The sequence below is a fragment of the Lepidochelys kempii genome, chromosome 8, assembly GCF_965140265.1.
Source record: "Lepidochelys kempii isolate rLepKem1 chromosome 8, rLepKem1.hap2, whole genome shotgun sequence".
Classification (NCBI taxonomy): domain Eukaryota; kingdom Metazoa; phylum Chordata; order Testudines; family Cheloniidae; genus Lepidochelys; species Lepidochelys kempii.
This window is the reverse complement of record NC_133263.1, coordinates 29936436-29959972: the sequence shown is the minus strand read 5'-3', so window position 1 is coordinate 29959972 and position 23537 is coordinate 29936436. Positions and strand designations below refer to the sequence as shown.

The 23537-nt window shown below is 38.3% G+C and overlaps 1 protein-coding gene across 2 annotated transcripts in view; it reads left to right on the top strand.

Annotated features, from left to right (window-relative positions):
• Positions 1 to 23537, top strand: part of SLIT3 (slit guidance ligand 3) — an 802550-nt gene that overhangs the window by 490457 nt on the left and 288556 nt on the right. Inside the window, exon 2 of one of the 2 annotated variants that reach the window (XM_073355954.1) lies at positions 1054 to 1105. The exons of the other annotated variant lie outside the window; for it this stretch is intronic. The gene's annotated coding sequence lies outside the window, so the exon portion shown is untranslated. The remainder of the gene's footprint in view (positions 1 to 1053; positions 1106 to 23537) is intronic. 2 annotated transcript variants of the gene reach the window in all.

The following is a 23537-nucleotide window of genomic DNA, read 5'->3' as shown; positions in this document are numbered from 1 at the left end:
TGGATTCAACAATGAAGCCTGATTTTGAGCTACAAACATAAAACTATGTTTATGCGCGCTTTTAATTTTTTTTGTAAAATCAGATGTTACGTAGAGTTAAGTATCTAGGCATAGAATAATTTGACTATTGCTAACATAGTTACTATATCTGAGCAATGACGCATTTTCTAGTGTACTGCTTAACTAAGCAAATGGATGCAAAGGCTTTCCTGTTGTTGGAAAATTAATTCTTCCAAACTAAAAGCATGAACACTTCTGAAGATGTCTAACTCTTTGGCAGAAAAGAAAAGAAAAGCAAACCCCTTAGCACCTGAAGTGGAGGTAAGAGTGGTCCAGTGCAGTAACTATATGCAGTGAATTACAGCAGAGAAGGCCCCATCCAGCCTACCAGCAAAGGTTTTGCTTAGCTAGATGACAGCAAACAGTTGAATATTGGCTGGTTAAACTGTGCACATGCCTAGTGCAGGCAAATTAAACTGGAGATGAATCAACACAGAGTCTTTTGAATTATGAGAACAGGCAACACAAAAGGACAGTACATGGAGAGCCCATAATAATAACCAAACTCCTCACAACTCAAGTGTGGAGATTGAATTGGAGTCTTGCCATCAACTTGAGTAGAAGCAGGATCCGACTCTAAATGACCTAAGGCTAGTTTCCATGGTTGTTTGTCTAGGATAGTCATTTTAGATATTTATTGTCTTTGTCTCTAAAGTTTTGAAGCCATGATGTATAATAAACATGTTGTGATTGACCTAATACTGTTTATCTCTTGTGTTGAGCTCATATTAGGTATTTTGAAGGCTCTCCTAGCTGAAAACTTGTTTTGTGAAGAATACAGTTAGAAAGACAGAACCTTTCTTTTGAATTAGTAGCATTTTTTAGAACAGGTAATGACATCCCACAATAACATTTTCCTTCTCTGCCAGATTGAAAGGATTATTGTGATTTTTTTTAAAGTCATCACTAGCTACCAGAAGCATGATCCAATTTTACACAAAGAATAAGTTCAAGTCTAATATTTTTTATGATTGCATGTTTTCTTTATCCAAGGATGATGCACCTGACATCCGCTGACACTAGACTCTGCTATTACTTCAACAAAGTATGTTGACTAGCAAATTACATGATATTTGTACTATAATATCCTAAAAACTATAGGCTCTGAGATAGTTTTTAGCAACATATTTCTCTTCCCCATTGTTTTCAGAGCTGATCAAATGTTGAATTACTTTATCTACCTATCTGTCTATAATGGCTTGATTCTAAACCATCCCCAAATCAATATAATTGTTGGGGTGTTCTGTTAGAATCTGTTCTAACCTGCTCTGTGTTTAGAATTGGCCATAATTGATTATACTTTGCAGTTTAAATTTTCAATATAGGCACGCTTTTATGGGAGAAATCAGTCTTAATTCTAAGAAATAAGAAAATTGGTTGCCACTAACTAATTCTTAAGATATCTTTCTTACAGGCACAAAATCCTCAGTATTATGTTGCCTCCCCAGTTTGAAATTTTTATTTAAGCTCTTCAAAGCAATTTTGAGCACTTCAAGTCTGTGAAACAAAACAAATGGCTTAACTTCCCAAGAGATGTCACACCTTCATCCTGAATATTGTTACAAAGAGTCAAAATCAAAAAGGTATCAACGCTTAGAAAGAATGTTAACAATGGAACCAGAAGAACATCAAGTGACCACTCCCTAGTGCAGTCACCACTACATAATTGCATGCAAATATGTTTTCACCTATAATCCATCACATAATGGAGACATGGTAATTTTGGCAAATACTGTTCACTAACGATAATCAATTTGAACAATTTACTGTGATACCAAATGATGCAGCCTTGTTCATTTTTCTTTTTCTCACTAACTAAAATATTACAGTCTTTCTCAAAATGTTCGCAAATTTGTTTTCGTGGTAAATTCTTGCCTAAATTGTAAACTCTTTGGGGGTAGAGGCCATGTTTTTTTGCAAGCTGCTTAACATATCTAGCCCATTCTTAGTGCTATACAGGAAATAAATTACTACACTAAATTTTAGCAATTCCATCTCTTTATTCCATTTGCTTCTCAAATTGAAACTCATCAGAGGAGAAGAGGAATTTGACGAGCTTCTCCAAGTAGATTTAAGAACCGGAAGGAAAATTATTGAATTATCCCTGAGAATAGAGAGCCCCATGATCTGATTTTTTGGGTTATTGGTTCTCAGAGAGAGGTTCTGATGCTTGTATAAGAGCCTATTTAACATCAGTTCTTCCTGCCATTAGTAAACTTGTCATTAAACTCTTTTCATTAATAAACTAGCACCAAACAGCCCAATTTTCAACCTTCACTCTGCCCTGTCACTGCAATTAATTGCACTACCCAAAATGTGCGTTGATAAAGTATTGTGTTAACAGCTGGGATACCTGTATCTCAGTTAAGGAATGTGATTGTGTATACTAGGATGCTTACAGACTTGTAATTGGCACATATAGTAGTGTGCCCTTCAGACTCTGTGGCATAAATTGCCAAGTTGCATTGCTGTTACTGTACCCTGTGCTGGTTCATCAGTCAGCATCACTGGTGCTTGCATGTGGCTTTTGTTGGATCTCCAAAAGTCTTACTAATATTGTGCTAGCAGAGTGGTTTGAAGTAAGATAGAAATATATTGGAGTGGATGGATTGTGACACAATAGTACGGGAAGCTTCGTATATTAGTAATTCCATACTAACTACAATTAGATTAAATTTAGGAACACTCAAAACTGAATTTTACAATTTAAGCCTCAAAGGAGGGTGCATCTTATGAGTAAATCATAATAAAATATAAAACCGATATGCATTTGTAAAGTGAAAATGCAAGCAAACTTGATGTGAATTTCCCACCAAACAAAAAGTGTGATTTTTGCTATAGGCGGGTTTTCTTTGTTTTCTGTTCTACTCCACCAAATCCTTAGCTTATAATGTCAGATATCACCATACAACACAACGGCACTGTTCAGAAATATTTATTAGATTATTAAACTGAACAAGCTTAGCTGTCGACAGGCTAGGATTCATTAAAAAACAAAACAAACCTCAACATCCTCCAATCCATATCCCAGGAGTCCAACACTTTTTAGTTGGTGCCATTTTTATCCTTATTTATAAAGGTGTTAGCAGACATCTTGATTAACCAAGTAATCCAAAGAATACTGAATATATGACACAACTATTTCAACATTCAGAATTTCATCTTCATTCCTGTGGGACATCCTTTCAACAGGAATGAATGTCAGGGTGCGTTCAATACGTCCAGCCAAACTGGACAAGAGAATATGAGTACTAGCTGGGTGTTTGTGCTATCCTCATCAGCAGTGAAATGCTTAAAATCTTGGGATTTTTGTGGAGCTAGTTACTTGAAATAGCTTTGAAAGTTGGAGCTTGAAAACTTTCTGGATGTTGCAGATTTCACAATACAGAAAGGAACAAAAAGACATCCGTGTATTTGTTCACTTCAGTTCACATTACCAAGAGTTTTCCCATAGAAAACTGTGTTAAGAGTATCATTTCAAACACATTCTGTTCTGTGCAGTGCTAATAATGCAGTTTTCTTCTTGGTATGTTGTTAATAGTGTTAATTACTGTTATAATTATTCATTCATCTTATGCCTCTCATACTGGGTTTTGAGGTTTTCCAAGCTATGGACAAAAGCTTCCAATCCTTTTGCCACGAATAGTCCTACTTGTGTGAATAATCTTGTTTAAATTAATGGATAACAAACTATGTAAAGAGGCATTCAGCATTAAAAGTCATTTAGGGTGGAATGCATCCACAGTGCACTCTCAAAGGTTGAAAAAACCCCAAACCTAGCAGCCAGATTTCTAGAGCAAACCTAAATCATGCCTGAAATTCTAGTATGTGAATTGAGCACCAAAAACTAAACTCAGAACCTCAGTTCTATTCATTAGCTTGAAAGTGTCTGAAAAGTAGGTGTTGATCTGAAAAAGAAATTACGAAAAATATTTTCCAGGTCCCAATGCTCAAACCTAGCGAAAAGTGCTTGGGACTATCAAAAACTTTAAATAAATGAATAAATAAACATAATTTGAAAATGAAAATTCAAAAAGGGGGTACTGGAGTTCAAACTTTTCTTCTTTCTGACTCAGATTATGAACTGGAACCTGGTATCTCAAAACATATTCATTATGCAGACTATGAAATACGGGTTTCAGAGTAACAGCCATGTTAGTCTTTATTCACAAAAAGAAAAGGAGTACTTGTGGCACCTTAGAGACTAACCAATTTATTTGAGCATAAGCTTTCGTGAGCTACAGCTTATGCTCATGAAAGCTTATGCTCAAATAAATTGGTTAGTCTTTAAGGTGCCACAAGTACTCCTTTATGAAATACGGAGATCTCAATATGATGCAAATAATGCACTTTGCTTTTTAAAATTTGCTTTAGATGGAAGTTTGTATTCTGGAGAACACATCAGAGTCTGTGAGAACAGTTTAAATTTGGATAGTGTGGTTCCCTTGAACTATGCGCAAAACACCCATTGACCAGCAACAAAACTTTCACAAGCAGAATGGGGATATTATTGTGGTGTTTTAGTCAGACTTTCTACTTCAATCCATTTTTGTTGCCACAGATTATGTTGAGAATTCAACAGCTTTACCTTGAGTTACAAGTTACCATTGGTAATATTCCAACATGTAAAATAACACAGTATTCCACAATAACCTGGTAAATAACTTGTGCCTCTTCTGACAGTGAACTCTCAGATGTATGATTATAATACACAGTGAATGCTTTTTCAGATGAACAAACTTGAAACATTTTTGTGAGCATGAAACAGGGTCTTCAGATATAGCATAACTTAATTTTTCTTCCAATTTTCTTCTGTTTACGGTCTTGCTGCCTATAATTATATACATGCATACATATAGATATATAAAATTATACACACAGAGAGCCAGTTTTACTTATTTTCAAAATGCTTTGCCAGGCATGTCTCAACATTTTATTTGCTTCAACTATCTTGAGAGGCAGGGCGTTAAAGTCATGACATAATTCTAAATATATGAGATGTCATCGCTTAATGAAAGCCTGAAAATGTCACGAGAATGATTTCTTGCTCTATTTTTCTGCAAATTATCATCAGTTCTGGCAATCAAGATTAAATTTGAACTGTGTGAGGTGCATTCTTAACTGCTACAATGCAATCAGAATATTGCAGTGGGAACTAGATTTCACAATAAATTGTGTGTATAACACTTGTTTTAGTCATTCATGCTTGTGTGCAGTTGAATTAAAATAACAAATAAGTGGAAAATAATACAGTTGGGCTCATAATGAATTTGGATTAAAAATCTGTTAAACTTCTTCACTAGTAATTGTACACATAAGACACGTGATGAAAACAAAAATTCAAAAGGGCTTACTAGTGGCAAGGTGTGGGTAATCAGAGTGTGTGGTTTAATTCCATTGTGTGTAATCCAAAATAATTTGGAATACCAGCTATGCCTTTTCTAACAGTATCACCAGGCTTCTCCCCACAAACCCCACCCGAGTTATGACAGGAAGTTAGTCTCACAAGACAGCCAGAGATTAAATAAATGTAGACTTGGCTGTGGCGAAGTAACACTGCCCCAGTATATAGAGGTATCACTGCACAGATGGCTAGTTCCTCTTTTCTCTACTTCATTAGCTTTCTGGAACTACTCCAGTGATAAGCATTATGAGAATGCCCAGTAACTGTCCTTGCCCCATCAGTTTCTGTCTCATTGTATCAAAGGGGTAGCCGTGTTAGTCTGGATCTGTAGAAGAGGCAAAGAGTCCTGTGGCACCTTATAGACTAACAGACATATTGGAGCATAAGCTTTCGTGGGTGAATACCCACTTCGTCAGATGCATGTCTCATTGTAGATCTCTACAGTGAAGGAGGGAGCAATGTTCCCAAAGAGCATGGCTGCTGTTGCACTTTCCACTATAGGAATCAAATTGGAGATAAGAGGATCAGAAAATCTGAGCCCTAGAGGACTTTCTGTCAAGTCCTGGGAACTTTCTGAAATATACTGAAACCCTAATGTATGCAATTAGCATGTTTTGTCATTTGGAAATGAAGAATTCAGCACCAGGAGGGCAGGCTGGGGGTGGTGCTGGTGGTGGAATGCTTTAATGTTTAATAAGGAATTTTTTTATTTGCTGAAACTTTTCAGTGAGACATCTACTGTCATTGCTAACAATATGGAAATGAAATGTGAAAGATCCTCTGTTGTATAACATATTTAAAAAATCTGAGGTTGGAAGTATAGTGTATGGTGAAAGGAACAGTATCCGGATGGCACCAAGGTAACAGGTTTTATATCAAGACCAGCAGAAACAAAATAAGAGGGGGGAAGAGAGACTCTCTGTAAGAGTCGTTGATACCTGTTATGGCCTTAATGGTAGTTGCTTTATGGATGGGTTCAGTATATTCACATAAGTACTTTAATTAGTAATTTTGTTAGTCCTATTAGTATTAGTATTCTAGCCATGTCCATGAAAAAGCAATATTGATGCCTAACTATATTCTATATCTACAGAAGATGGATTTGACTTACTGAAGTATATTTGAATGCTTTGTTCATTTCCCACCTACCCCCACTATCATGGTGTTTTTATCGCCTTTAAACTCATAACACCCAGGAGCTCTTCGGGATGAAGAACTCATCAAGATAAGAGCAGTGCCCATTTGGAACTATTATATTCATGAATCAAGAACAAAATACATTTCTGAGAGGGACTTATTTTTATGATCTGTCAGGGACTTCTGCCAGACTCGCTTGATATTAGTTGTTTCATTTGCAGGCACTGTTCATCTTGTGACTACTTTGCTACTCCTTCCTCCCCTCTGTCTGATGTAGTATTTTCATCAGTTGTACAGGAAACATAAGGCAAGCTTTTAATTTTGACTGTCAATCTTGATGTAAGTGCCCAATTCATCACTGAAGACACCCAGCTGTGTGTATCTCACTCATTTGAATTGTACCATGCAGTTCAACATATTTTCGTAGCTCACGAAAGCTTATGCTTTAATAAATTTGTTAGTTTCGAAGGTGCCGCAAGTCCTCCTTTTCTTCTTACGGATACAGACTAACAAGGCTGCTATTCTGAAACCTGTCATTAGTGAAGGGAGTGGATCTGCTGTGAGTTACCAGGACTCCCAGCTATGACTCCCAGCTGTTGTTGGATGATCATATCACAGCAGTAACCCAGTCAGTTGTTTACCATCTGCCTGGCCAACAGGTTGCAACTTCTCTGTTCTGTTGCAGACCTTGCTACTGTTGTTCAAGACTTTGTCACCTCAAGATTAGATTGTTGCAACATCTGTGGGGCACATGGCTGGGAGTGCATTACTCCGCTGTTCTGAGATCAATGCTGGTTTCCTATCAGTTTCCGGATGCTGTTTAAGGTGTTGGTCATGACCTATAAAGTTCTAAATGCCCTGGAATTTGCTTTTTGTCATTCTCCTTCTGCCACACTGCTACAGCTGTGGACAGTACAAGCGCTTGATCTGGATCCCAGTCATTATAAGAGAGAGTGCTGCTGGCACCTCTATGAGGGCTCTAGGACTAAAGCACTCGTTCCCCCATTTTGTCCATAATAACCCTGATTCTTCTCAAATTAGACTCTCTTGAGTTTAAATTTTGAATATGGTAGAAAAGAATGTATCTAGGATGCTCCCTGTAGCAGAGTTGTGAATCCAGCGCTCCATCTACCTTGCCAATATTTAACTTTAACCTGTAGCTGCTGAGATCCCGAACTCTGCATAATGTTTGACACTAAAGCTTCCAAAAATTTACAGATAGGCCAATAATTTTGCATCTCCAGCCAATTGGTGATTGAAATGGTAGCACATAGACATTTAAGAAATTAATTTGTAGGTAGAAATTGTGCTTGCAAATCAGGTATATTTGTGTCTTAATTAATTTGTGCCTGAAAAAGGCCTCTCCAATTAATTGATCGGCACAAAATTGCAAGTGCAGAATTCTAGGCTGCTTTTGATCTAAAAGACAGCAATCCCAGATTTTTCTGTTTTAATTTTGTACTTGTATTTATGCATGTAGCATAAATAAATCTAAAAATATATTTCTATAATATATATACTCATCCACACAAGAAATTGAGAGGAAAAACTGAGGATTTTTTAATGAGACAATCACACATATGTTATGACAGGATACAGAAAGGAAAATGCTCAATTCTTTAATTAGCGTGTGCTGTTTTGTTTATTAAAAGAAAGAAAGGTGAAAGAGGATTTGTTAAGGATGAAAGCATGACTCTTAATTTTAAAATAACATTATCACAAACTTAATTTTGGTAGAACACTTCTTTTGTAATTTTCAGCCTTAATAAAGGAAGGAAATACATCAAAATATGAGAATATTATTAATTTTACATAAATTGGAGGAGTTTAAATTATTGGGTGAATTATTGTTAAACATATGTTCAGTATGTACTAATATTGGACAAATGTTTATGTTGAGGTTCTTTAAATACCATTGACTTTAAGCTTTTGTTGGATCTCACACAGACCCTAGCTATATTGCTCTTGCGTATTTCCATTCCTTCCTTTTAGAGAGCTCGGAGTGTAGATTTGGACAATTGCTAATCTGTCCCATAGGATTTACTAAGTGAGGTTCTGCAAGGCTTTTTTATTTCATATGAGGCACTGAGGGAGATAGCAGAACATTTTGAGCTGCAGCGCCAATAGTATTCAGCGAATATGCATCTCTGTCTCATTTTCATCAAAGCAAGATGGTACATTGTGTCTGCAGTTTCCTAGTGCCTGGCAAAGGTTGGGATTTGGACTGAGTTTGAGGTATCTTGCTCTAATCCAAACAAGATAGAGGTGAGGCTGATGGGTTGGTGGAAAGCTCTAGAGAATACAGAGGAAGGATTTCTGCACTTATTAATGAAAAGGTCTACCTGCCCTTTGTCTAGAGATGCATAGTTTGGAGGTGCTTTCACACCCTCTACTTCTGGAATCTTGGCTGGTGTCAGTCACCAAAAGTGCCTTCCTTCATTTTTGTCTAGTGAGGGTGATTGTGACCATCTGTCTCAGAGTTGGACTTGGCCACAGTAATCCATGGATTACCGCAATGCAGCAGACATAAGACTATCCTTGAAGCCAGTCACAAGCTCCAGTTGGTGCAGAATGAGGTTGTCAGTCTACTGGGCGGAGTCACCAGCAGGGAGTTTATTTCAGCAATTCTCCAACGGCACAAGCAGCCTATTGGCTCTTGGATATAGTTCAAGATCGGTTGATCTATAAAATCCTATAAGGCTTGGATCCATTTTATCTCAGAACCAACCTTTCTCCCCATCAACTGTGATGGCATTTGAAATCAGGTGAGGTGCTTGAGCTAATACTTGCTACATTTCAACATTGAGATGCAAAGCATCCAAAGTGGAATTAGTACCCTGTTGTGCGTGTGTATAGCTATTAGAGCTGAGCAAATAATTTACAATGAATAGTTGACTCAATTTATTTAGCTTCTTTTCATGTTTGCAGAATATTCACGATCAGGTGACTGCTTCATATTTATTCAAACTTTTATTTTGTTTTGCAAGTTTTTACTTTGTGAACTGAATATGAGTCGAACACTGTGAGTATTCAGAGTAGCAGCCGTGTTAGTCTGTATTAGCAAAAAGAAAAGGAGTACTTGTGGCACCTTAGAGACTAACCAATTTATTTGAGCGTACGCTTTCGTGAGCTACATCTGATGAAGTGAGCTGTAGCTCACAAAAGCTTATGCTCAAATAAATTGGTTAGTGTCTAAGGTGCCACAAGTACTCCTGTTCTTTTTGTGAGTATTCAGTATTTAAGGTGTGTTGGTTTCTTTGCGCGTAGCACGTGGTAGTGAATTAACTAACTTGTGTAATCATTTAGGGACTTGAAGAAGCTTCCTGGCTCTGACAATTGGGCAAGCAGCACCTTAGGTAAATTTAGTCAGGACAAGGTGATATTTTTTAGCATATTTTTTAACGTTTTACTTTCTAAGTTAGACAGGTTTTGCCTGAAGCATCATTACAACAAAAATAGTCCATTTTTAGTTTAGTATCTAAGTGCAGACTTCTTTGTACTTTCACCCAAAAGAATGTGTGTGTCACAAATAGTTGCATTTGTGCCTGGGTTTGGCAAAGATCTGTTATTCAGTTTCCCATGCTATATAAATGATACCTTTTCAGTGTGAATGTTTGAACATACAAGTTCTAAATTTCCAGTTTATGTGTGAGACACATGCCCCATACATTAGGGTGTATTTAAAATAGCATACATATCAACCTTAATTTACAACTCATGTAACTTCACCATGAGGGCTATACATACACCTTTACAACCTAAAATTTTAACAAAGGACTACCTGAGAAATGTTCTGTCTTACTTGGCAATGCATGTGGTGTTCACTGGGTATAAAATACGTTTACTTTCTTCTCTCAAGTCCCTTCAAAAAAATCAGTGTCATTTTTTTCCTCCCCATTTCATATCCCTCCATGATTTCACTGTTTGGTTCTTCATGTCCCCCTTGTCTATTGTGGGGGGTGCAGATCATAGCAGTTAGTTGGGGAAAGCCAGTATTCTGTCACTAGTGTGGAGGGTCAGATGGGAGTGGGGCTCTAGACTTCCTCCCAAACCTCCTCTTCCAAACTCTGGGATGAGGCTGGATAGGAAAAGAATAGTGTGGGGAAGAGGTGGGCTGCAGCCGTATAACTCAGTGGAATACTATCTTGGCCTCACCTCCTACTCATTGTTATCCTTATGTTTTTGGAGTAGCTGGTAATGTGGTGTATAGAGCTTGATAGTTTGTCCCTCTGTGCTCCTAGTGGCCTAAGTGGGGCATGCAGGCTACCTCAGTAACAGCAGACAATTCCGCATTGCGGCAACTAGCAGCAGCTGGTGCAGGGCGAACCTTGGAGAGGGGGAACATTTTAACAAATAGACACAATCACAGCATTTTTGAGTGAGTATACAAGACAAGTTTTGCTATCCCTCTCTATACCTGAAAAGGCAAACAATTTGTGTCTACTATAATCACACTACCATGCATGGGGCTGACCTGAGGATTTTGGGGAGGTGTTTTATTGGGAGATTCCCCACCACTCAACTGACGTGTTTTGCCAAAACAATTGTGTGCGCATCAATGGAGAAGTCTTACAGAATTGCATAGGAAATAACTTTTCCATACTGTGTGTTTTTTGTTTTTGTTTTAAACATCCTCTAGGGTGGGGCAAAATAAAATAAAAATATCTGGAAGCATGAAAACATTCTTCTGAATTAAATTAGAAAATTATCATGGTTATCATTTGGAATTTCTGTTTGTATAACCTGACTGAATAGATAGTCCCAATAGATTTTATACTGCAGGACTTCTTTATTTGGGAGCTGTGGCATGTGGATCATTGGATTTCCCCAGCATCTCTCTGCAGAAGTGGAGTCCAGATGCTTGTTCCTTTCAATCCTAGCAGTTGGATTGCATTACTTTGAATTGGTTTACATTTTTACCATTGTCTCTGCTATAGAAAGGGGTATAAATAACTCTTTAAAATGGAAGCTGAGTTTCTCTTTTACATAGCCAAGAGGCTGTGGCTCTAAACTAAGCATTCACATGAGTCCCATTCAGTTCATCTCTTCTTTCTGGTCTTCCTTGTGGATATGTATTCAGGTATGCTTTACATGAATTATGCATATAGGGCCTGATCCAGCTTCCATTAATGTCAGTGGGAGCTAAATCAGTCCCATAAACTGTAATATATAATGAACAGTAATGTACAGTGGGCACTGCTGAAAGCTCACCATTTGGTAAATTCTGTTTTGTTTTGTTTTACAGGTGATCACTGTGTTACATAAAACATGATCTACAAAATAATTATTGATAAGTGCATATTCTTGATCAAGTCTGGGATTTTTAAAGGCGCCTACAGGACTGAGATGGCCACATCCCATTGAAACTTAATGAGAGTTCAGTGCCTAACTCCCCTGAGCTCCTTTGAAAATCCTTGCCCAAATCAATAAACTGCAAGGGACTAATTCAGGGACCATTAAAGTCGGTGGAAAGTCAGTCATTGACTTCAGTGGGCATCGGATTGGGTGCAGTGATGGTAATTGTACTCACTGGTTCAGATTTGTTTTAGGCAAGAATTAAACCATATGATTTTTTAACTACTTTTTCACACCACTACAGGAAGGAGAAATTATTTTCAACCAATGTGATATCATTAACGTAATACAGAAATCACTTTAAAACTTTATAGTCGGCAAATAGGTGTGGTTGAGTTCTGCATTCAGTAGAATAAATCTGTGTTTTTGTGTGGAGGTTTGTGTTGGAGTTATAAACTCACTCACCAAAATTTTGAATGTAGAAATTTAGTGATAATATATGATCAACCTAAAGTGCATTTGTATGGCTGAGCTGCAAATACTTGGAAATTAGATGTCAAAATGCAAACATCCATGCCACTATAACTGTTATATCATGAAAAACTTCTATAATAAAGCTTACTCAGTGATTGTGGGCCTGGTTGTCTTTCCCCTTGTCAGAATAATTTACACGAAATTATTAAACTACTGAGGCTTGGATCCATAACATAATCTCTTTCAGCATGCTGCACTGAAATACTTAAACACTTTACGCAAACCTTTAATTCATAAAGTCTCCCCTTTTTTAAAAGGTAAGTAAAACCAGTCTCCGTTGTGCTGTTATTGAATATACTACAATAATTTGTTGGAACACACTTTTATTTAAAAATGAAACAGCCTGTGGCAAAATTGCTGGCACTACTATGATGGGTCTTGCGCTTTCTCTTCTTGGGTGGGGGTTCAGGGCACCATTTCTTGCCCCTGAACTGGGGTATTAACTGCCCTACTAGTGTACTAGAGGAGGGGAGTGAAGAGGGAGGGACCCAGGCCCGCCCTCTACTCCAGGTCCCAGCCCAGGGGCCCTAGGGATAGCAGTAAACCACTAGAACTAGCGGTTCCTTCCCCTGGGCTACTTTCCTCCCCGGCCCTTCAGCTTGTGGGGTTTCTTGCCCTCCCTCTGCACAAACCAGGTGTCCCTTTCCTAAGGTCTTGGTCTTCTTAGCCCACCACAGCACTTCTCCAGACTCTCCTCTGCTTCCCTCCAAACTACTCTCTGCTCCAAGACCAAGCCACTCTGCTTCAACTCCTCCTCTTGTCTGATTGAAGCAGGGGGTTTTTATCATGTGACTGGCTTCAAATGCTTTAATTGGCTTCAGGTGCTTTAATTAATTTATAGCAAACTTTCTTCCCTCTACAGGGAATAAGGCTCCCTTCTAACACTCTCCTGCTGCCTTTTGGCCATGCTGCATCACAGCCAAAAAACATAACAAAACAAGTGAACAATATTCACCCCAAACAAATAACCAAAAAAGTTTTTAGTTTGCCTTTGCAATGATCTTTTTACAACTGGATTTTCTGTTTAGGTGAAGTTGCACTTTCTGTCTAGGAGAGCAAGCAGATGTGATGTGTAGAAACTTGCAAAGATAAGACCAGCATTTCTGCAGATCTTTCGGTACAGGTATTAGGGAAGAATGCAATATTGACTGATTGCAACAGTATGGAGGGGAAAGCACAGAGCTGCTTTCACTCAGTGAGAGAGGCTTTATGGAGTACTTCGTAGTGGACCATGAAGTTGCTGCTGAGGAAACTAGCAATGAATGGCATTGAGCATTCTAGACAGAATAGTGGAGTACTCTAAAGAGGTGGTACTCTTGTTTTCATAGTGAAATTAAAAGTGGGATACATACCTAACGCACTTGCTTTTACAGATGTAATGACTTGGAATTAGTTGCACAGCTCCTAATAGGCCCATTCTGGAATCACAACTTGAAAGCAGCTTTGACTTTAAATAGAGGATATCATCCCGATGAAATGGATGTAAAAAATAATCCAGCGTGAATGCCATAGTTCAGCACCATTGGAGATTTTTGTTTAAAAGAGGCCCATGATTGAATACGTGCTTGAATTAACAATATTCCCTAGAACGAGAATGATTTAGTCCCTTAAGCCTTGTCTTCACTTGTCTTTTTCTCCCAAAAGTATATACCATTGCTACCACCAGTTGAGCTCCATCAGTACTGGCACTAGTGTGAGCATGGTGACAATGGCCTTCAGTATTTTTATCATCATGTTGTTTGGTGGCAAGGGTTAGACAACAGAGTAGTAAAAATGTCAGTGGCTGTGAAGCCTTGTCTACACCAGCACTTTTGCCATCGGTCCCACTGATGAAGCTGAATCAGAAGACTAATGTAGCCTCAGCCTTATAAAAGTGAAGCACATTCAGGAATGAAACATAGATGAATTCAAACTGGAACAGGTACAGAGAAGGGCTACTAGGATGATCCAAGGAATGGAAAAGCTGTCTTCTGAAAGGAGACTCAAAGAGCTTGGCTTGTTTAGCCTAACCAAAAGAAGGCTGAGAGGAGATATGATTGCTCTCAATAAATATATCAGAGGGATAAATACCAGGAAGGGAGAGGAATTATTTAAGCTCAGTACTAATGTGGACCAAAGAACAAATGGATATAAACTGGCCATCAGGAAGTTTAGACTTGAAATTAGACGAAGATTTATAACCATCAGAGGAGTGAAGTTCTGGAACAGCCTTCCAAAGGGCGCAGTGGGGGCAAAAGACATATCTGGCTTCAAGACTAAGCTTGATAAGTTTATGGAGGAGATGGTATGATGGGATAGCCTAACTGTGGCAATTAATTGATCTTTGACTATTAGCGGTAAATATGCCCAATGGCCTGTGATGGGGTGTTAGATGGGGTGGGATCTGAGTTACTACAGAGAATTGTTTCCTGGGTGTCTGGCTGGTGAGTCTTGCCCACATGCTCAGGGTTTAGCTGATCACCAAATTTGGGGTCAGGAAGGAATTTTCCTCCAGGGCAGATTGGTAGAGGCCCTGTGGGGGTTTCGTCTTCCTCTGCAACGTGGGGCATGGGTCACTTGCTGGAGGATTCTCTGCACCTTGAAGTCTTTAAACCACGATTTGAGGACTTCAGTAGCTCAGCTATAGGTTAGGGGTTTGTTATAGGAGTGGGTGGGTGAGATTCTGTGGCCTGCATTGTGCAGGGGATCAGATTAGATGATCATAATGGTCCCTTCTGACCTTAAAGTCTATGATTCTGTAGATCGAATGGGGATTGATATCTAATGGTTAAAGAAGAGAACTGGGAAACAGGACTCCTATGATCTTTCCCTGGTTCTTTTGCTGTCATGTTGTGTTGACCTTCAACAAGCCACGTAGGGCCTCAATTTGGTAGAAGACTCTCACGTATGTGGTTAAATCCATCCCTGTTCAGAGCAGCGCTTCATATACTTAAATCCCATTTACTTTAATCAGAGCAAGACGAGACTCTTAATCTTTCCATGCCTCAGTTTCCCATATGTAAAATAGTTGTAAAATCCATTTTCTTGGAGTGTCATGGTCTTATCATTTACCTGTATGTTCAGATCCTTCGATGAAAGGCAAGCCTATTATGTGCATAAGGAGCCATCAATAATTTAAGATATCTACTTTTAACCAATTATTTTAGCTTCCATTCTTGTCTTATTTGCTTGAGTGAGAGTGACTTTATTCCTGAAGGAGAATGGTCTATAAAATAACTGCATTTCTACTACTCTTACCCCAAATTAAAAAAAAAATTTGGTGGGACATGCAAATTGACCGCTTTCAGTGGAGTTGCACTGCCTTTGGATGTAGCATTGTATTGAAAGACTGAAGGTGTTTGGCAATGGGGAAAGCAAATGATTTAAGGTGGAAGATGGGAAAATGTCATCACTGAAATACTTTTGCAACAAGAGGCAACTAGGTTGCCTATTCAGCAGTCATCTTTTTCTTTGAATGAGAATTACTTCAGGCATCATATGCTTAGGTCTAAAATGGAGAGAGCTTTTGTGCTGAAGTCTCTCTTCAGGGATAGAAAGGTTTAGGACTGTAGGACTGGAAGGGACCTTTTGGGTCATCAAGTCCAGTCCCCTGCTTCTGCAGACAACCCCATCATATAATCCCATTCAGAAATGCATCAAATTCCATCCTAAAACTAATTAGATTGTTTGCCCCCAACCTAACTAGGGCCAGGTTTTGCCCCCAACCTAATTCCACTCCTGTGGAAAGGCTGTACCAGAGCCTCACTTCTCTGTTGATTAGAAACTGTCTTCTAATTTCCACCATAAATTTATTAGTGACCAGTTTATACCCACTTGGTTGTTTACTAAAAACAAAAGTAAAAATATAATAAACACAATACAAATAGTTAGTAAATATAATGATCTGAGATCATGAACTGTGTTGAAGGAGCACTGAGTCTTACATGTTACCTTTTCTACCACAGGCTTTGCAGTATTGATGGTCATTTTGTCCCTATGCCTCGAGACCTGAACTTCATTTGTAATGACTGTGCCTAGGATTTAGGTATCTCAGTGATGATCAGCTAGCTCATTTGGGTTGAGAGCTCTGTTGGTTGCAAAGCCAGGAACTGGCATTTACATAGTCTTAAATATAACATCTTCCAGGATCCTGTAGCAGAGTTTTTTGTTTCTCTATATTGATAGGCAAGTATGCTTTTCCAGCCCATTCCATCTCCTGTGCTAGACATTATCACATACTAAATGAAAATATTTTATATTGGAGCTGGAAGAAGGCCTTTCTCATAATACAAAAATATACAGTTTGGGATTAAATTGGCACTGTATAGAGGATGATCGCTTACTTTCTTGTACTTTAAAGCTCTTTCTTCTAAGTTCAAAAGTTTAAGAATTTTAAATTATGTTTTAGTAGCTCTTTATGGACTCTGCAAAGAATGATCCATCTTGAGCTGTCACTACTGTCCCTTACTTACAGCTTCATCTGTGTGCACCAAAAATGGAAATACTATTTCTTTGTAAATTTGCACTTTATGGCTAATATGAAAATGACGGCCTGGATTGCAAGAGATCTCCTATGTTAAGAAATCACTCTAAAAGATGGCAACAATCACCAAGGAAAACTAAGTTCTGTTAAAGAAGATGAAGGAATGTATAAAAATAATTTCTATTAATAATATTGTTATTGTAGCACCCACAGTATGTTAGGTAGTTTAGAGCAAACACATGATCTGTGCTTTGACAGGCTTATGATCTAATTGTTTGCATATATATAATATACATGAAAGAAAAAAAGCAAGCCCTGTTCAAAAGACTAGACAATAATTCTTGTAAATTCATTGCTGAAAACATTGTTTGCTCCAAAAAGAAAAGGAGGACTTGTGGCACTTTAGAGACTAACACATTTATTTGAGTATAAGCTTTCGTGAGCTACAACTCACTTCATCGGATGTAGCTCACGAAAGCTTACGCTCAAATAAATTGGTTAGTCTCTAAGGTGCCACAGGTGGTACTTTTCTTTTTGCGGATACAGACTAACACGGCTGCTACTCTGAAACCATTGTTTGCTCAGTATATTAAATGAAAAAATCAAATGGAAAACCAACCTACAAACTCTCAGGAATTTCAGTTAACCAGCTGAAACAGAACATAATTCTCCAGAAAACCCCTGACAGCCGAGACTTGGTTAGGGATTATCATCACTGAAAAGTTAAATCAAGCTGTAACTTGAGTCCTGTCGTCACACACAACCTTTTAGTTAGCATGTGGAGGAGCTTTTTACTTGAGGTGGCTGACTAGTCAGGGGATACAGGCTGAAGTTTGAGATAGCACAACTCAGCTGCTAATAACAAGACCACTCTGCATTATGGACTCAGGCTAGTACCACTCAAGTCCTCTAATGCCTTCCCACGATTCCTCCCGGGCCCAGAAAGGACTGACAAATTCTCCCACAGTTCATTGGGAAAGAATTCGCAGAGTGGCTCAGCTTACTGTAATGCAAAGAACTCTGGGATATGCCCCTAGACGTCTTAGTACCACACATGAGTGAGTGAAGCACCAGTGTGGGCGCTCTTACACGAGTAAGGCTAATTTGAGTGAAAAAAGTTGAGTGTAGATAACTTGTATTAACTTGTGGTGAAGATCTACTTTTAGAAGCCTGTTCCTTTTATTCATTTCTCCTTTGTTTCGTTTTATTTTTCCCCATATTTGGGAGGGCATAGATTATGAAGGCATAGATCATGAGAAACCTAAATATCATGTCAAAAGTATAAATCTGCAATAATCAGAAAAATACATTCAGTGCGTGAAGTGTGTGAGTACGTGCACGTATGCACACACATTGGACACATAAAAACAGTATGGTAAAAGAGCATTATTATGGTTGCAAAGTCATGCCTGCCAAAGTTAGCCCCCTAGTGCATATCCATTATGATGGTCTTTATTTACATGATAACATACTATTTTTTCCACTGGACCCCTGCCTCATTCAGAGCAATTTAGCATTTCAGAGAAAAGGTTGCCAGAATTTTTTAACATGGGACAAAGCAGTGTATTTTTCTCTAGCCTTATTCTTGGAAATAGCTGAACCGGTGGCTGAAAAAATGCAGCCTGAGGCAGACACCCTGCATGGAAAATTTCAGTTCAAATGGTAAGTTTGGAAAAAGATATATAAGGCAATTGAAAACAGGGTATTATAGAGGGAAGTGTCAGGCAACCTTAATAATAGGTGGTGCTACCAGCTCTGCATAGCATATACATGTGTTAATCACATGAAGCTTATTCACTCGGACATTTCCAAAAAAGGACATTTTCTCTTTCCTGTTCCCTTTGGCTTGTTTAAATTTCAACTGCCAGACACCTGAGATAACAATAGAAGACCCTCTCATATCTTTGATAACACATTTGAAAAAAGAAAACAATCACCTAGGATTAATGGTGAATCTGTTTATTAAGATAAAAGCAGAATAGAAACCAAATTGGCAACTGATTGTTTTTATTTCTATGGATTTTACATGACACCTGGAGACCATTTAAAATGTTAGTTGGCTGTGTTAACCTTGTGTTTAAAAATAACATTTGTATGGTGCCAAAGCACTTCAGAGTTGGGTACAAATATTGAGACAAAAACCCAGCTGTTGTTGCTTTTGCTGCTAATTTGAGGTGTCAGATTACAGCTCAACTGCTATACGTCAGTGAATAAGGCCCCTTGTGAGATCATTATGTTTTCTAACAGTTGAGAGTAATGGATTAATCAGTGCAGCATCAGTTACTTTCATTATATGCCCACACAGTGGTTATAGGCTTTAATTTAAATGCTTTGTGAGGAGATCAAGAAAGTGCATATAGGAGGCACCCAGAATTGGAAAAGAAAAAAAAAATTGAAAGCAATCCCTGAGAGCACTGGGTCTTCCTTTGCTTGACCACTTAGAAAGTAGAGGGTGAGGTTGTTGAGCTAGCTCACCTCTTTGAGAAATACTATGCATTTTATTTAATGCTGATTTATTTTGACTTATGCTAAATATAACCTTTTTACAACTGATGAAAATATAGCAACTTTCATCCCAGGATCCAAATGTTCTTTACGTGGATTAATTATGCCTGCATACAAAATGCAAGTGCTGAAAGTGTGTTTGAACTACTGAAAATGGGCTTTCTTATTAGAGCTGATACTTCAGAAAAGGTAAATCTAATAAACTTTATGGAAATAAAGAGGAAAAATACTGGAAACCAATACACCCGTCATCTCTATATAAGGCATAAAGACAGTGTTCGCATTGTGGTTCTGCAATCTAGTCACATAGATACTAAAAGATTTCCTGCCCTCCAGTTCTGTAAACATGAAGTCATAGGAACCCTGTTACTATTCATGTTGTGGTGGTTTCAGTATTTTTCCAGGAGTGGTATTGCATCAAAATGGTGTCAGCTAAGTCTGAAATAAAGAGGAGTCTGGTGATCAAATGGAAAAAAAAAAAAAGGTTGCAAACTCATGATTTTATTCCGAGTCTTGAGGTATTTGGTGTATTTCTTAACGGTCCAGATCCTGTGATTATATGACAATCTCAATTTCATTTAAAAAACTTTGTCACACTTGGTTGTGGACAGAAGCTTGAAAACGTGAACTGCAAAAGCTCAAAAACCGGAAGGCAAATAACTCCCCCTGTTTCATGATTTTTGAAACCATGAGATTTTTGCCTATCTGGGAAATGCTGTCTAAGTGCTGGCTGGCAGGGGACTATATATCTGGGCTCCTCAGGGCTCTTTTCCCAGATCCACCATTGTCCTTGGGCAAATAGCTTAACCTCTGTTTGCCTCAATTCACCCATCCTTGCATAGGGATAACATTCTTAGCAATACTATTTATGTGAAGGGTGTTCTGAGGCTTAATTGTGTTTTTTACGTGTGCTTGAAGATTCCTAGACAATGTCTTAGTTGAAAAATTCCAGTTTTGTTTAAGTGAGGGTATGTTCGTGTGTGTGTGTGTGGAATTCCACCGTCCTTTACCTTTCCACTTTGAATTGAATGTCCATTTGCTTTGGGGACAAGCAACATGAAAAGCATGGCAGTTATGACAGAGGCAATAATCAGGGAGGATGACAGGTGAGTAACTCACTCCTGGGAATGTTGTAAGCCGGCATATGCACCATTTGTATCCAGTCCTTGCATGCATACAGATAATAATGTTGCATTAGGGCCAATTACATGGTGTTATGGACACACAACACACAGATTACACACGCAACCAAAAAAGGACACTGTGATAAAGCAGTAGTCTAATCAAAGGAGACAGAGGGAAATGTTAGACTTGTTAGCACTACCAGTAACACAGCGGCTGCTGCTGCTCCCACCAGCCTCGGAGGTCAGCTTTTCAAGTCCAGGCCCAGATCATGCAAATCAAAGACACACATTCAAAACAGGTTTGCCACACAGCTAGAAAAGTAAGCAAATTGGTCTTTTGGGCAGGGAAGGGGGTGAGGGGGCAGAATGAAAATTAAAATAGTGTCTGTTGAGTTTTAAAGTTGTAGTCCACATAAACATGAGCTTGGTGTTGCCAAATGATTCTTGTTATTTCCAGGGTTCAAATAATTATTTTTTAAACTACAAAACTTTGGCAAACAAACCAGAGACTATTAATCTCTAATGAGCAAAAGAAGAAGAAATTCAAAGAGCAACACAAACACAGAAAACGTGCTGGTTGTGTTTCCTTTCTCTTTTCCCATTTACCTCTCACCACTTGAAAGTATATTTCTTACCAGTAATTTGTTAAACCTGGCAATTAATCTATGTCTGTACATTTTTTTTTATTCTCCCTCTCATGGATCTGATCTCCCGTAGGCCTTAGTGTTTCTTCATAGCTGAGAATTGCAAATGCTGCAAACCCCCTTGATCAGCAGAGCCAAATACTACACAAAAGAAGCCTGGTGCTTATCAAAGGCTGAATGGCTAGCAGACCCCTGGTAACTATGGTAGATGCTCATTAATGCTTGGAAAAAAGTGCTAATCAAAAATATAATCTACCATATCATTTCTCAATTTGATTAGCTGTTTGTGCTAATCAGGTGCAGAAATGGGGTGTAAAAGAAAATCAGAGTCCCTATTATATGCAGAAACCAAAGCATGCCCTTGGCTCTGGCCTAGTGTTGCATGTAGATTTTTCTGTCATTTACATCCATTCAAATCCTGTGTGTAAAAAAATAAAATAAAATAAAATAAAAAATCATTGTGGAAATTGTATTGATAGTTGTTTTCCTGTGTGTGTTCTTTTATGAAAAAAGTGTACTGTTTAAAGGAGGAAAGTTAGATTTTGCAATGGGGTCTTTTTCTTTATAGCACTGATAAAATAGAATGGCATAACTTGTATTAGCTGGGGTACAGTGGATGATAATTAATCATTGTTATATAATGAGACCCTTTCCTTGTAAAAGAAACCAAAAAAACCCCACCGGTTTTCTCACTTGAAGTTGTGGTTGACTGCAAAAATAGCAAGGCGGTTAACATTGTTACCTTTTTACTTGTTGTAATACAAATATTTAACATAATCTTTTTACATCTGGTTTGCAACCTTTTCTGATGGCATTGCCAGAAGATATCTTTGGTCTTACATTATATTTCCAGTACTTAACTGGAGTAGGTAGGGTGGATATGTTTTAATTTTTATTATTATTAATATTATTTATTTATTTATTATTTTATTACAGATTTGTAAGCAGCTGGCAATTTTAATATACATGCATACTTTTTTGGAGGTGAAAAGACACAACAAAGAGGAACAAAACCCACAATATTTCCCTGTAGCTTGAAGCAGTAAGAGAGAGAGAGGAGAGAGTTCTGGCCATTCAGCAAAGGTCCTAGGATTTTTCAGTTCCTAATCAGTCCAGCTGGTGTGGGGAGATAGTTAGACTGCTAGGTTGAGTCTTTCAAACTGAGTAGTTTTCAGAGTAGCAACCATGTTAGTCTGTATCCTCAAAATGAAAAGGAGTACTTGTGGCACCTTAGAGACTAACAAATTTATTTGAGCATAAGCTTTCGTGATGAAGTGAGCTGTAGCTCACGAAAGCTTATGCTCAAATAAATTTGTTCGTCTCTAAGGTGCCACAAGTCCTCCTTTTCTTCAAACTGAGTAGTTAGTCTGGGCAGATAAGAAATCTAATCTTTTCACTTTTTGGTCAGAGCATTTGGGCTGTGCCAAGAAGCTGCTATGTTTGTTCTAGAATTTGGGATAAAGATTAGTATATAAGTATTTCACCCATTAGCGCCTCTTTTCCCACTCAAAATGATGGGGAGACCACAAAACAAGAGTAGAAATATTTTAATGATGTGGGATTAATTCCTTTCACATATTATCATGATTTTACATAGATATAGCACCTTTTATCCTAAAGCACTTTAGCAACTGTGGAAATACAAAGGATCATGTCATTCACCAGAAAATACAGCCACCTTTAGGGTGGAATTCGGTAATTTTTTATCAGCACACTGCAATGTTCCACAACAGTTTAGCACCGCTAGGAAGTATGTAAGAATGTTGAATGCAAATGAATTTGCATGGGAAATGTGAGGAAGGAGGCAGATTGTGTTTACCAGATTTGGGATTGGACCATGATTCCAGACCCAGAGAGGAGATGGCTAACGTCAGAATAAAAACTTGCCATTGAAACGTCATGAAAATCGGTCATGGGATACATACTTACATATTTATGTAAGATTCCAGAGCCACACCCCCCTTCCTACTTTTGAAAAAATGCTAAGTGATCTTTTAATTACCACAACTCAGTTTTATATCTTATGGGAAAGTGAGCTCCCCCTAACAGCACGCTACCCCGGAGGGCAGATCTCAGCTGGTATAGATTGAAGTCGTTGGAGCTGACAATTTACCACCTCTGAGGATGTGCCTCAGAGAGGGAAAACAACATTTTGGGCAGCTCCCAAGTAGTTCTTGGAGGCCCACCAGGTACTGATGCATCCTGAGCCTGCTTTGCTTGCAAGATCTGACAATATCACAGCCCAAGGTCTGCAGCCATAAATAACACTCTCTGTAACCTCAGGTTACTGATTCAGCATTTTGGAAGTGAACACCTTACAATGATAACAGTGAGTTTGTGAGGGATGAGGGTAAACTTGGCTCTAAAATAAG